The following is a 14,135-nucleotide window of genomic DNA, read 5'->3' as shown; positions in this document are numbered from 1 at the left end:
TTTAAGGGGTTTCTAGATACCAAGAGTTTGCACAACTAGTCAGTGTAGGGTAAGCACTACATAAGTGAGAAATAGTACATAAATGAATTTTGGACCACCTTGCTTGCAAGAGGATCAATGCAGTCTTGTTATCTACCAAAAACTAATAGAGATGTAACGATGCTACTGTATACTTGGTCTTTGCAGTTATGATTATGTAACAGTGACTTAAGAAAGACTTCAAGCAAATATATAATCTGGCCTTTAGAGCTCTTAAAAGCAGTTTGAGGCCTTTTTAATAAACTCTGAATTAATGGGACTTCAGCATATTCTTGATTAGCAGTATATACTTAAACATTCTCAGTGAAATGTTCTGGATTTAAGCTGGTTTTATGAGGCCTTGTTTTCATACGCTTGTTCTTTGCGGCCTATGAAAAAGGCAGCAAGGTGCTTTACAAGCCTGCCTCTAGTGACGGGAAGTGTTGTCGATGGGTATTTCGTCTGACATGCCAGCCCTTGTAGGCACAGAGCCAACCACACTCAATAACTTATCAGATGGTGTAAACACATCGATTGCTTCTGTTCCGTGGAGAAAACCACATGACTTTTCAGATGTTAATTAAGATATATTAGATAATAAACTGGGAATATGTGGAGCCAATAGTGTCACTTCTCATGGTGCAGTGTTACCATTAGTATTCAATAATTGAGACATTGTAAGAATGTTGCTCTTCCAAGTAAACTGTTTATGAGAAAGCTAGTTTTTCTCTTGCTGTACTAGCTCTGTTGTGAATAGTTATTGGGAATAGCCACAGAATTAAGCTCTTAGCCAAATGCATTCATCTGTCTCATATTTGTCACATCTCATTTGAAAGTCTGGCATTTAGAGTGGAATTAACTGTGCTTTCAATTACAGATGGGTTTATGTTATTACCTCATTTTGGATTAATAGTGCACTTCTTACGTGATTTTCCTGATAGTCCCTGTTGACTGTGACTTGGCTTCATGTTGCAGGACAACCTCAGATCACAGGGACTAAGCTGTTTTCAGATGAAATGGAGCTGGAAGATGTGCTTCAGGAATGTATTGAATGTACTCCAACAGGTAATAGGCTTAGTTTGAAGAAAAACTGTCTATAATGCACATAGCATGGACTCAGCCCTAATTATTTACTGTATAATAATGTTGTTCTTCATTACTTACAGATGTAGGGTATGATTGATGTATGTTATTGCAAGGATACTGATACATGGTAGTTGCCAGTTTTTATTTTCTTTGTCAGTATGTTGTGCCAGTCAAGTCTGACTCCCTTGATGAAATATGTATGTGTTTAGATATTCAAAGCAATCCTGGAACAGCAATTGTATAAAAAAACAGCCATGCCAGTACAACTGTACTTTCAACAGAGGACAAATGAGCAATGCTGCTGGGGAAACCAAAGGTAGTTATGCTTTCAGTTTTGTTCATATAAGTGCATCTACACATGTACTTTTGGCAGCCAAAGCTTATGCTCCCAATTCACGTCTCAGTGGCACCAGCAGTATATTCAGCATTCTAAGCTAAGTAATTGGTGCCACAGTTTCTTAGCTGTAGTTCACAGCAGTCCTATGGAACAACAAAGAATGCTTTATCACATGGGTTTAAATTTAAAACAGCGCAATATGTAACGAGACTTGACAGAAGTCACTGGTTGGAGTAGTTTTAGGAGGATGTGAAATGTGTACAGTAGAAGTAGTTGGCAGTAGAGTACTACTACAGCTCTTGAAAATTAATGGAGGTTGGCTTGCAGGGCTAGCTGAACAACTAAATGGTAGCATACGGTAGAGGTGGCTGACATGAGAGCAGTCATAAAGATGGTTCAGAGGATTTGTTTTTTATGCTTAAATTTATTTTTTCTAGAATAGTTCAAATAACTTTACAAATAACAGGTAAGTATTACCTATTCAGATGAAGGGACCTACAGGAAACAAAGTATTAAAACTGGTATTCTGTCTCATATCAATATGACTTAAATTCTTCTCTTGTTATGCAAATTATGCAAAAGTTTAATGTATTTAATGGATATTCAGCCCTAGGAACGAGTTTGGTCTACGTGTCACAGGGAGATTGAATGTGGAGCTAACTAGGTGCTCTCATTCTGCTAGTGAGAACTGCATGAAGCAGTGTGTGTATTCCATGATAGAGGAGAGGGAAAGAGCCTTGCCATTGAACAAGTCTCATATTTAAACTGCATTTGTATCTGCCTTGTGAATTGTCACTCAAAGTACATATCAAGGAGAAATTCATATCTGTTGTTGTACTTGGGTGCTTTTATTACGAGAACGTTCATATATGTGTACATACATTAATGTATATTTTTAGTAAAACATGACCTGTGGGCTGTAACAGGGAGGAACTGCTACATTTTATTTGACCTTAGTCATCATGTCCCACGTCAGTAATGTTTTCTTTAGAGAAGTGTTTGTCTTGTCGAACAAAATGCTGACAGAACAGTCTGAAGCTTTAGAGAAGTAACCTAGTCAGCTGAAGTTTCCCTAACAGAAGTCAGAAGTTGTGATTCTGTAGATGGCAGTTCAGTTTTGCTCAAACCTGTATGGATGCCAAGTGCAAAATGAGTAATTCCCTGGTAGCATTGAGCCAAAGGATGTCTACTTTGGCTATTATCTGTAGCAGTCAACCACCTCTGACATTAGAGGACTATTTGAGCTTACACATGGAGTACCCTCGACATCTTTCCATGGCTGCCACATGTCGGCTGATAGGTTCATTTGAAGAAATCAGCTTTCAGGAAAAGTGAGATGACAATGTACAGTGTAAGCAGATTTATTTGATCGTCCTGTCCCCTCCCATTCCACTTCCCCTAATGCATAGTGGCAGTTCCCACTTTTCTGTATGACACTTGCTGTCTCCATTTAAAAATGCAATGGATTTACCATTCTCTGGCAAATGAGACACTATCTTGAAACTTGGAGAAAATCACAGCTCTGATATCACTTTATTTAGCTTTAAGTGTGTAACTTGGGTATCTACGTGAGGAACCTGAGCTCTTTCATGTAATCAATGCAGGAGGCTTATTGACTTCTCTGTGTACTTCAGAACCTGCTTCTCTCTCCGTACGGGCAAACTGAATGAGATGCCTGAAATTAAATGTCATGAACCTTCTAAGAATTTTTGAATAAAGTCTGCATTAGGTTTCCTTACAGAACTGGATGCTTGATTTGATATGCAATATATTCAGACCAGATCCAAACTAAAAATAAGTAATCTGAGTATAGATGCCTCTATGGCACATAAATCCTCAGATTCAACCTTGGAGCCTGAGAGAAATCTAAGTGAACTCAGTGCAAAGAATCCTGTTGGGTACTGATTTATTACGAATTGTCCCTAGTACAACAAGTGTATATAAAATAAATACTAAGTGACTTGTTCTTATGCTCCTACAAAAATAATTTTCGTGTGAATTGGTTTGTTTGTGGAATATTTTAATTGCATCTTATTTTAACTTTCCGTGTTTGAGAGTTATATCAGACTTCTGATTTATATATCTGCATTTGGAGTGTTACTTGAAAGTACAGAAAGCTCAGTCACTTGCACTCTGGGCTAGTATGCTGAGGTGCCAAGCAAACAGGCTGCAGGGACACATTTCCCTGATGGAGTTCAAAGGTTATTTCTTAGAGGTGCGGAAGTATGGATATAGTCTGGAATCAATTGGCCTCCCCTTCTCTTTGTGAATACTTTATACACTCACCTGAGTAGCACTTACATTAAAAATGGGACTGTTTTAATAACATCACTAAGGACATATTTTTTTTAAATAGAGATCCAGATCTCTGAGTGCAAACCAGCATGTTGTTGGCTGTATCTAGAGTGACTCAGGGCCATTAATCTGGTCATTATAGTTTCCATCTGCTCAAAATATGTTGTGAAATACACAAATCTGTTTCATACCTCAAATCTTTTACACCTTGATGATTAGTGTTTCAGGTGTGTTTGGTGATATTGTATAAAATCACTTTAGAATAGAATAAATCTTGTGGTTAAAAATTAATGAGAACAAAATAGATGACATCTTGTTATCTGTCAACCTTTTGTTATGTTGGAGCATCTTGTTAACTGAGACGTCCTGTTATCTGCCGACCCTCAGTTAGGCCGAAAGCCAACTCAGCTTGGAAAACAACTGATTCTTCCTACCTGGCATTTTTTAAGCAAAAGGTGAAAAGTGCATCACGAGGAAGACCTACTTCCTCCCAAAGACCACTGCCCACGTCCGGAAGACCTCAGCCCACAATTCTTGAAAGGCTTTGCGCAAGCGCAAAGACTAATAAGCTAATTAGCATACGAAGCGAGAGTAGGTGGGTTTAGGTAATGAATATGCATAGGCGTTAATAGAATATTCATTGTTTTGCTGTATAAATATGAGATAGTTTGTCACTCCAAACATGCACGATAGGCAGAGAGATCCCCCGTGCATCCAGCGCTGCAATAAAGAATATACCACTTAAAGAAATTTCAGCTTCGATCTTTGAATCATTGGAAAGAGAAGTCATACTAATTTTTCTGAAGTGAACATTTTCAGGAAGTAAAATACCTCCTCTCCCTTCTCTCCCCCCTCCCCAAAGGGCTGTTACTTTACCAAAATAAAAGTAATGATGCAGGCTGAGGAAAATATAGTAGATTCAACTGTTGGAACAGCACAGTATGTGCTGTGGCTACTGGCATTCATTCGAAGAATATGAAAGACATTGGCTCCACCTAATTTTCACTTCAATGAATGCAGCCTGTTAACTGTACTAGGAAACCTGTAGTAATTTTCCTAATAGGCTTGTCTTCAGTATTTTGTGTTGACAGCAATTGTTTCTGTTAAGCCTTTCTTTATCTTGCATATGTAAATCCTGCCGTGGGGAAATGATTTTTTTTTTTCCTGATGGTAATGATGCTTCCTGATAGTATTGTTGTAAACCCTGATTGCACTATGCAGGTGGACCTGCACGCTTCTGATTCAGAAGTCAAGATGAAAGATAACATTTTTTTGTGCATGTTTGACAACTTTCTCATGAGAAGTCCAGTCAAAAATATTTGGGTAAACTTGCTACTAGTCAAACATAGATCAGATGCAGTTCTCCAGGGTTCTGTGTCTTCTGTGGGTAGATAGAGCAGGGCAAAGGTTATCTTGTATGCTAGTTTTCATTGTAAAAGCATTTAAGATTTGGTATTAACAGCTATACAAGCTTAGTGTCTTAGGGGTGGGAATGTGCTCCACGTCAGCTGGTACTACCAATAGAAGTGGGTGAGTGGGCTTAAAGATTCTCCAGTTTTACTAATCCATGTCTAGTTACACAGACATGCTACTTCAAGACATGTTTGAGAAGTCATATGGGCTTTATGGGTTAAAAGTTAACCATGATTTTAACATCGTTTTGATGTTATCATTGATGTGCTACTGGATTTTTTGCTTCTAAAGTGAGAAGGAAACTTCCCAGTGATACCAGTGTCTCAAAGCATCAGCTGTTTCATTGTTGCTGTAATTCCTAGTATTATGATTCTCTGAAAATAGAAACAATGAGAAAAACTAAAATGCCAGTTATATTTTCCACTTTTAAAGCACTGCATTTTACTTGTTACATCTCTATATAAAGCTGTCTCTCTTCCAATCCCAAGTAAATGAAATATTACAGCTTGTCTATGTACAAAAAAATACATGTTTTGCAATATGAAATACTCATTGCAATCCTTCTTGTATACAGTTACAACTTGGATGCAAAGAAGTCATGATGCTTGCTTTTTTGTAGATCCTTTGAAAAGGACAATCTTCTCCTGTCAGTGTTAGCAATTTATCAGCTGTACCTCATTGCCTCATATACAGCAAATGCCCACACCAGCTCAAATTCTGTATGTAAAGATGTGTTTTTTTTCCCCATGCTTTGAAGGCTGAAACACAATGTAAATGGCTGTTTTGCAAGCCCAGGGTATTTGAGTCTGAAGTGGTTTACTTAAATTATGACTGCTTTTCTTTTAACAAACAGCTCTGAAATAATGGTTTGAGTGTGGAAGCCTATTAGAAAGAACAAAAAATCAGATTGTTTTCAGTTTGGGGGCAGCTTTAAAAGATGCAAGCCAATTTCAGTACCCTTATTGTGTTGTTATAGTACTATGAAATTATGCCTGATGAATACTACATCAGTGTACAATAATACAACACCTCTCATTAGGGACGTTGGTCGAGTCAGACCAAAGAGGAAGACAAGAGATCCCCCTCAAAATGAGGACCTCTACAAGGAGGCCCCCACTTTAAAGATGAGGGTTATGTTATAATATATAGTAATAGTTTAAAATCAAAGACATAAGATGACTGAAATACGAACAGAAAAATATTCTAATGTCCTAAAATTGTATACAGAAGCGAACAAGCACTTATAATTTAATCCTATTGTTATATATGGAGTGGTAATTCGTGTCGAGAAAATGGTTGATATTAATAAAGAAGGGGGAGATTTGGGAATGTGGCCATGGGGGTTGGAAAGCCCCGTGGTTGAGATAACATTAGACCCTTAAGGATGAGGCCATCAGGAATATAAAAGTCCAGAGGGAACAAAGAAGGGTGATTCAGGAGACTCCATGCAGTCTCGGGTTGTGTGTTCTCCAGCCCTTAAGGCATGGATGTTTCTGGGTGTCTGCTGTTGTTGTTATATTCAAAGTTGTTTGACCAATGAAAAGTTGCTTTGAAAAGAACTGCTGTGGAGAGAAGGGTATAAGAGGGGAGCTTGCCCTCAAGATAAAAACAAACAAACAAACAAAAACATTTCAATACATCGTGTTGCCTTCCTTTATGTCATCAATAAAGAAGCAGAAAGAAGGAATGAAAAGGAACAGACTAGCAGAACAGAGACCAGGACGGGAACAGGCCCATTGATCGCCTCATGAAGACAGGTTCGGCCAAACTCAGCAAACCACTCAGAGAAGCTCGTACTGAAAGTCGCTGGAAATGGGCGCACCGGAGCTGGAGAGAAGCTCGAGCTGAGAGAAGCGGACCCGTGCACACAACTGCCCCTCGCTGGTAAGCAGCTGCGCATTATGGGGAATCGTATATAAGTATAAATATTACAAAATTCAGATGGAGTTGAGACTTCATTTAGAACACTGTGGAGAGGCCCCTGGTGGAGCAGGCTGTCCTCCTGCAGCCCATGGGTTCCACACGGGGCAGATCTCCACACTGCAGCCCGTGGAGGAGCCCCCGGTGGAGCAGGTGGATGTGGCCTGGAGGAGGCTGCGGCCCATGGAGAGCCCCCGCAGGAGCAGGCCCCGGGCCGGAGCTGCAGCCCGTGGACAGGAGCCCACGCAGGAGCAGGGGGTCTGGGGGGAGCTGCCGCCCACGCGTGGGGGACCCGTGCTGGAGCAGTTTGCTCCTGGGGGAGGGATGGACCCCGTGGGACGGAGCCGTGTGGGAGCAGTGCTTGAGGAGCTGCTGCCTGTGGGCAGCCCATGTGGGATCAGCTGGGGAAGGACGGCATCCCGTGGGAGGGACCCCGCGGGGAGCAGGGGCAGGGAGTGACCGACAAGGAGCGGCGGGGACAAAGCGTCGGGGACTGACCACAGCCCTCAGTCCCCTGTTTCCCTGCGCTGCTCTGGCGGAGGAGGTGGAAGAGGGCAGATGGGGAGAAGGCGTTTTTGGTTTCTTTCCTTTGTTTCTCACTTGTCTAGTTGGTAGTAGGCAATAAATCTTACTATCTCCCTATGCTGAGTCTTTGCCCGTCACGATAATTGTTGAGCGATCTCCCCGTCCTTATCTCAGCCCTTGAGCCATTTGCACCGTATTTTCTCCCCCTTTCCCTTTGAGGAGGGGGAGTGAGAGAGCGGCCGTGGTGGAACTCGGCTGCCCACCTGATCCAGACCACCGCAGTTGCAAAGGACTGGAAAAGTTTTCCGAAGAAACAAGATGTTTAACAAGGAAATGCATAGTTTCCTTATGAAGGCTTCCTTGATAATTGGGGTTATTTCATATTCCCAGCTCGGAGGAGGACAATTGTTGATTTGACCTTCTTTTTTCTTACATGGAAATAAAAGGTCAGCTGCCCTACAAGTACGGGCAACGTATCAGAATCAAGCTCTTTTTGTCTGTAATCCTTTCTCGAGGAAAAGATTTATCCCACACCTTCCACAGACGTAGGGGAGCAGAGAATAATTTTGGAACTACTCTAATTAAAGTCAGTTTGGGCATAGTGGTACTTCTCTAGCTGTTTCTGAGACATACGCATTAGCTACAGAGAGTGTTGTGCTGTCATTGTGAGGCGCCTGCGGTGATGACTTCAGAAACAGAACTGAATTATGTCAGCACAGCACTTTGGGAACAGCTGCCTCTGTGCACGTTTAGCTGGGAGGGACAGAGAAGGGTGCTGGATGTGATGAAACCACGCGAGGATTTGTGGATCCCACCTTGAGGTGCACAGAGAGGGCCCGTGCCCTTCTGTAAGTGTTTTGATGCCTGGCTGAGGAAAAAAAAGTGTTTTTTTTTTTTGTTAAGCATAAACAAGAGGCTTAAGAGTACCCCTGCCACGTTAAAATTCAGGACAGCAATGTACTTCATCACATGGGCTGGCCTGTTGAGTAGCGTCTCAGGCTGTGGTGTATGAAGATGCACTCCATCTGCTTTCAGGCTAGCACTTGCAGTGGGCAAGCTGCCTGACCTTAACATTTTTCATTTCATTTTTCACCTGAGTTTTCACCTGAGTTTTGCTTGTTCCCCACAATTCGTTCCTTCTTGGTCTTGGGAAAAAAAAAATAAAATAAAATAAAAGGATTTCCTTTCCATTAATTACATGTTCTTAACTCGACAGATTCGGTTATTGGCCTGGAAGGCAAATATCTGGGCAGACTGTAAGACTTATGCTCGCAGCGTGGGACAGCTCTCGTAAAGGTGATTCAGGGTAGTTTCTGGAAAAAGAAGACATCAGATCTCCAAAACAGCTTTCTTTGTGCTAATGTAGGAAGAGCGAGCAAGAGTCAAGGTAAGAGTCCAGATACCGTAAGAAGCGGCAAGTGTGAAGGAAACTTCCTTCTGGCTGATACAGCTCCATATCTAGTGGTCAAGTATGAAGAGAGCAGTTCTAAGTTTCTTGGGGAGAGGAAAACGAAGAGAGTGGGAGATTGTACAAAGAAAAAAATGGGATTAGCTATTTCAGGGAATGCTAGTAACTGGAAAGAGAGGTTGGAAGAGTGCTTTAAGCCAAGACAGAAACTTTTTAAAAGTAAAACCTAGGAGTTGGATGAACCAAGAAATGAATACATTTTGATTATGGAGTTGTGTCCAGCGTTATCTTGGGAAATATGGTTTCCACATAAAATGTATCTGGCGCTTGAAGTTTTCCTAACGCCCTTCTCTGTGTATTCCCTACTGCTTGGTAAGCGCTGAGGTCACACTGCAGACAGCAGCACGTCCTCTCCCCACTACTTAGCTGTCTGTTTTCACAACATGTCTAGCGACAGAATGGCTTTGACACAACTGCGCCTGTGACCGAGTTCATTCAGCCTGGTGGACAAGGTAAAAGCTCCGGACAAGCGAAGGGGAGGGATGGACGTACAATATGATCACTTTAATCTCATTTCTCTAAGAATCCTCACTGAGAAAACAAAACAAACCAGAATGGAACAGAAGAGAACAAATGAAACAAGCAGCTAGCTTGCTGGAGACATTGTCTGGGAAACAGTCAAAACACTTGCAGACAAAAACATACCAAAGGACTAACTCTTTGAGCTTAATTCTAATCAAACAGCATAACCTCAAACTCCTGTTTATCTTCATAACAGGCTGGTACAGTAACATGTCACATTTGATGACTTTGCAGCATAGATGTCAGGAAGGCAGCTTGGGATCGCCTACTTCTACTTAGAGTTCAGTCTGAAGGGACGAGCAAGTAATTTTTCCTGGGTTGACGGGAATCTGTTCTAAAGTCTGTTTTCTAACACTCTTACAGACACTTCTCTGTCCATCGGCCTGTCCTGCCGACTCTGGTGTGAGTGTGAAGTTGTGGCAAGAGGGGTTTCCCATTCCTATTTGACCTGGTGGACACCAGCTTTCCTAGGAAACTGCTGATGTTGCTGAGGAGGCAGCAGTATCAAAGCCCTTGTTGACGAAGGTACAACAAGCTGGGGAGGCTTTGGCATTTCTGCACAACGCTGCTCCCTGATTGTCACTCCAGACTCAGATTCTGAAAGAAGCAAAGCAAGCTAGAGGAAAACTGTATGTCCTGGTAATTTGTGTTTGTTTATTTTTTCGTTCTTCACTTGTAAGACAATCTAAGTCTTTAAACCATTTGTTTGAAAGCACAGCTTTATGGAAATGATTATGGGTGTGCTCCTTCACCTTGTTTGGAACCTGCTTAACCTCGCTTCAGCTATAGGACACCTATGCTCAAATTTATGCTTCCCGTGATAAAGCGGTGTTCTTTCGGTATTCTTTTCTGTGATGATTGCAGGTGAGTTTGAAAAGAGTTCTCAGTATAATTCTTCATTTCCCTTGCAGTATCCAAAACTCCGTATGACAGCGGATCTTCTCCTCTGATCCAAAAAGCTCCACAGGCCAAAAGAGAATTGAGATGAAGAAGGAAATAGAGACTGCAGACCGATATTTCCAACTACCACCCGTAAGTTTTGTGAATTTGTAAGCTTTCTTTCATTGCCCTTGTGGAAAGGAACTACTCAGCTGTTTCTAACCAAAATCTCTTTGTTGTCTTCTATTGACAGACACCACCCGGCTAGCCAAGCTAAACACTTGAAAATGCAAGTAGTGGGACTACTTCCAAACCGTGCTGCTGCTTCTAAGCAGAACTGCGATGTAGGTGGGGACACAGCAAGAGGACATGTCCAGGCCAGGGTGGAACTGAAAGGCACCTGTCTGAGCCACACAACAAAGTCAGTGATTCCCAGTCGGAGACCGTTGCTCGACTAGTGACACAGCAGCTGGAGCACTTATGGTTGCTGCTGATGGGCTCCTGTGAATCAGCCAGGGACGTGAGCTATGAGAATGACTGAAGCGATTTGAAGTTACCTGAAAGAAAGAAGAGAGAAGAAGAAAAGAGGGGAAGGGAAGGGGAGGGGAGGGGAGGGAAGGGAGAGGAAGGGAAGGGGAGGGGAGGGGAGGGGAGGGGAGGGGAGGGGAGGGGAGGGGAGGGGAGGGGAGGGGAGGGGAGGGGAGGGGAGGGGAGGGGCTGGGAGGGACAGGGAGGGCTGGGGAGGGCAGGGGAAGATAGTGTAAGGGAGGATAGGATAGGGTAGTGTAGCGTAGTGTAGCGTAGTGTAGCGTAGGGGAGTGTAGCAAAGGGGAGTGTAGGGGAGTGTAGGGTAGGATAGGGGAGGGGAGTGTAGGGGAGCGTAGGGCAGGGGAGCATAGGGTAATGTTGGGTAGTGTAGCAAAGGGGAGTGTAGGGTAGTATAGGGGAGGGGAGTATAGGGGTGTGTAGGGTAGGATAGGGGAGGGGAGTGTAGCAGAGTGTAGGGACAGGGAGCGTAGGGGAGGGGAGGGAAGGGAAAAGAGGGGATGGGAGGGGAAGGGAGGGACAGGGAGGGACAGGCAGGGCAGGGGAGGGCAGAGGAAGATAGTGTAAGGGAGGATAGGATAGGGTAGCGTAGCGTAGGAGAGTATAGGATGGTGTAGGGGAGTGGAGTTTAGGGCAGTGTAGGGTAGGATAGGGGAGGGGAGTGTAGCAGAGTGTAGGGACAGGGAGCGTAGGGGAGGGGGGTGGAGGGAAGGGAAAAGAGGGGATGGGAGGGGTGGGGAGTGCTACCATAAATAAAATTGCCAAATACATGACATTTTGGATCTGGAGCCAAATATTTGTGTTGCTGAAGGGATGCAAGACACAGACTCCCGATGCCTCTTGAACAGGAGGCGTTTATTGCCCTTTTTCACTACTACATGTACTCTCCCCGTAGCCCCACGTGCTGTCCACGCGCCCAAATCTATCATACAGTTGGTCAGAGAGCCTCAGGCACGCGCCTGGAGCCAGCCAGCAATCGCCCCTTGCCCAAAGGTCCTCTTCAACACTGTAGCCAATTCTTGATCTCAGCCTTGCCCAAGTTTTGGTTTCTACCGCTTGTTTCCTCATTACCTCTAATTCAGGGACCTGCGAAACAGCGCGAAGCCACCTGCAAATTCCTTCCCCACACGTTGCCATTCATTCCACAAGCTGATTTATCGCTGCCATCCGCGCATTGCACAGGGCCATGAAAGGTTTGGCGTGCACAGAGGTGGCTGAGGATTTTCAGAAATAACTTGCCTTAAGAACTGCATCAAGACTTTTGCTGGAAGGCAAAAGATGGGGTGATTGATTAACATAGGGATGGCAGCTGAGCAAGGGAAGCATCTTCAAAACTTCCAAATATTTCCTGTATACAGAACTACAGCTCCTCTGCTCTCCGGTTAGGAGTTTCTGTCACCTGCTTAGGAAGCAGAAGCAGTAAAATGGGATTTAGAGGATGCAGCTGAAGCATCAGTGCCAGTTAGAGGAAACCATCAGTTTACGCGGTTTGAAGAGACTTTGACCGGTTTTCCAAGGAACATGTACTAGTGCTGTGTATATATACGTCTATACATATATATGCACCTGGCTTGTATCAGAAATAGAGTGGCCATCAGGTCTAGGGAAGCCGTTGTCCCTCTGTGCTCGGCTCTGGTGAGGCCGCACCTCGAGCACTGTGTTCAGCGAAGACCTCGAGGTGCTGGAGCGTGTCCGGAGAAGGGCTCTGAAGCTTGTTAAGGGTTTAGAGAACAAGTCTTGTGAGGAGCGGCTGAGGGAGCTGGGGCTGTTCAGCCTGGAGAAAAGGAGGCTCGGGGGAGACCTTCCTGTGCTCTACAGTAAGCTTAAAGGAGGCTCCAGAGAGGTGGGGATCGCTCTCTTCTCCCAAGCCCCAAGTCACAAGACAAGAACAAAAACCCTCAAGCTGTACCAGGGGAGGCTTAGGTTGGTTATTATGAAAAATTTCTTCACGGAAAGAGTTGCTCTGGTGGGTTTACGTGGCAAGGTGTTGGTAGCAGGGGGCCATAGGGGTGGCTTCTGTGAGAAGAAGCTTTTCTTCGATCCAGGAAGAACGGGATACATAAGGCCTGAAGACCGAGTTGCTTGACAACTTAGAGCGAGACGTATTGTTCAAAAGGAATGCAAAATGGAGACTTTTAAGTCATGGAACTTAAAGGATTGTTTGTTACCTTTTCTGATTGTACATATGTATAGGCATACTTGGGTTGAGTATGTAAAAGCGATGTTCTGTATACTTAGAATGTTTGATGTTTGTGTGTGCGTGTTGGTGGAGCGTAGACTCCCCGCACACCCAGCGCTGTTTACGTGCCTTTTATACCTTTTATAAATATTTGTTTTATAAATATTACAAAATTCAGATTGAGTTGAGACTTCGTTTATAACAAATTGGTGACCCCGACTTGATCTTCTTGGACTTTGGATCTGTGACCGGTAAAGGGAGGCGCCCCACATAGTGGCCCTTGCCGATAGCGGTACTAGAGTCCAAGAAGATTTTGAACATAAGAAGCAAGTAAAGAACCAAGAGCTCTTATTTTGTGACCCGTAATTCTGCGCGCGAAGACCTGAACGAAGATACCGTTCGGTTGGGTGGATTCGGTTGTGTGATTGTGTGTCGGGGTGTAACTGAGACGGAATTTAGTTCTGAAGCTAAGAATTCGTGGGTGGGTTAACCACTTGCAAGACACCTCTAGACACAGGCACAGCCAAGGATTCGGAACCTCTTTGAGGGTTCCAGGGATTCGGAACTTATTTGAAGGTTCCAGGATGGGTCAGGTGAAAAGGGACCCATAACAGGAACTTGAAGAAGTGTATCAGGGCATAGCTACCCCTGTTGGATGCTAATTGTAGCGACTGAAATAATAGCTGAGAAATATACCTAGAGGATTGGTTATCTGCTTTGATCAATCAAATTTGATGTGTGTGATGCTGCTAGTGACGATTATTATACGTCCTGTGGAAAAATGAGTTGGGTGAAATATTCTAGATATGGAATTCAAACAGTTGCTAAAAACTTCTTTATAAATCTTGCAGAGAATATTGCGATGGCATTCTCTCGTGGTTCAATTGGCCGTGGCCAAATTCGAAGACAAGACAAGAATTAACGATATTCAAAAGAAGAGGAGGGAT

The 14,135-nt window shown here is 43.5% G+C and overlaps 2 long non-coding RNA genes across 2 annotated transcripts; both read left to right on the top strand.

The window, feature by feature from the left end:
* Positions 1–914: 914 nt before the first annotated feature.
* On the top strand, positions 915–8,900 carry LOC311420657. The gene is made up of 3 exons (XR_014684451.1): positions 915–1,083; positions 6,821–7,033; positions 8,811–8,900. It is a non-coding gene; the product is annotated as an uncharacterized lncRNA (long non-coding RNA).
* Positions 8,901–9,694: 794 nt separating this feature from the next.
* Positions 9,695–11,040, top strand: LOC311420558. The gene is made up of 3 exons (XR_014684362.1): positions 9,695–10,223; positions 10,496–10,616; positions 10,717–11,040. It is a non-coding gene; the product is annotated as an uncharacterized lncRNA (long non-coding RNA).
* Positions 11,041–14,135: the final 3,095 nt, after the last annotated feature.

The sequence above is a fragment of the Aythya ferina genome, assembly GCF_964211825.1.
Source record: "Aythya ferina genome assembly, chromosome: 17".
Taxonomy (NCBI): domain Eukaryota; kingdom Metazoa; phylum Chordata; class Aves; order Anseriformes; family Anatidae; genus Aythya; species Aythya ferina.
The sequence above is the reverse complement of the archived record's forward strand: the minus strand, read 5'-3'. Positions and strand labels throughout refer to the sequence as shown.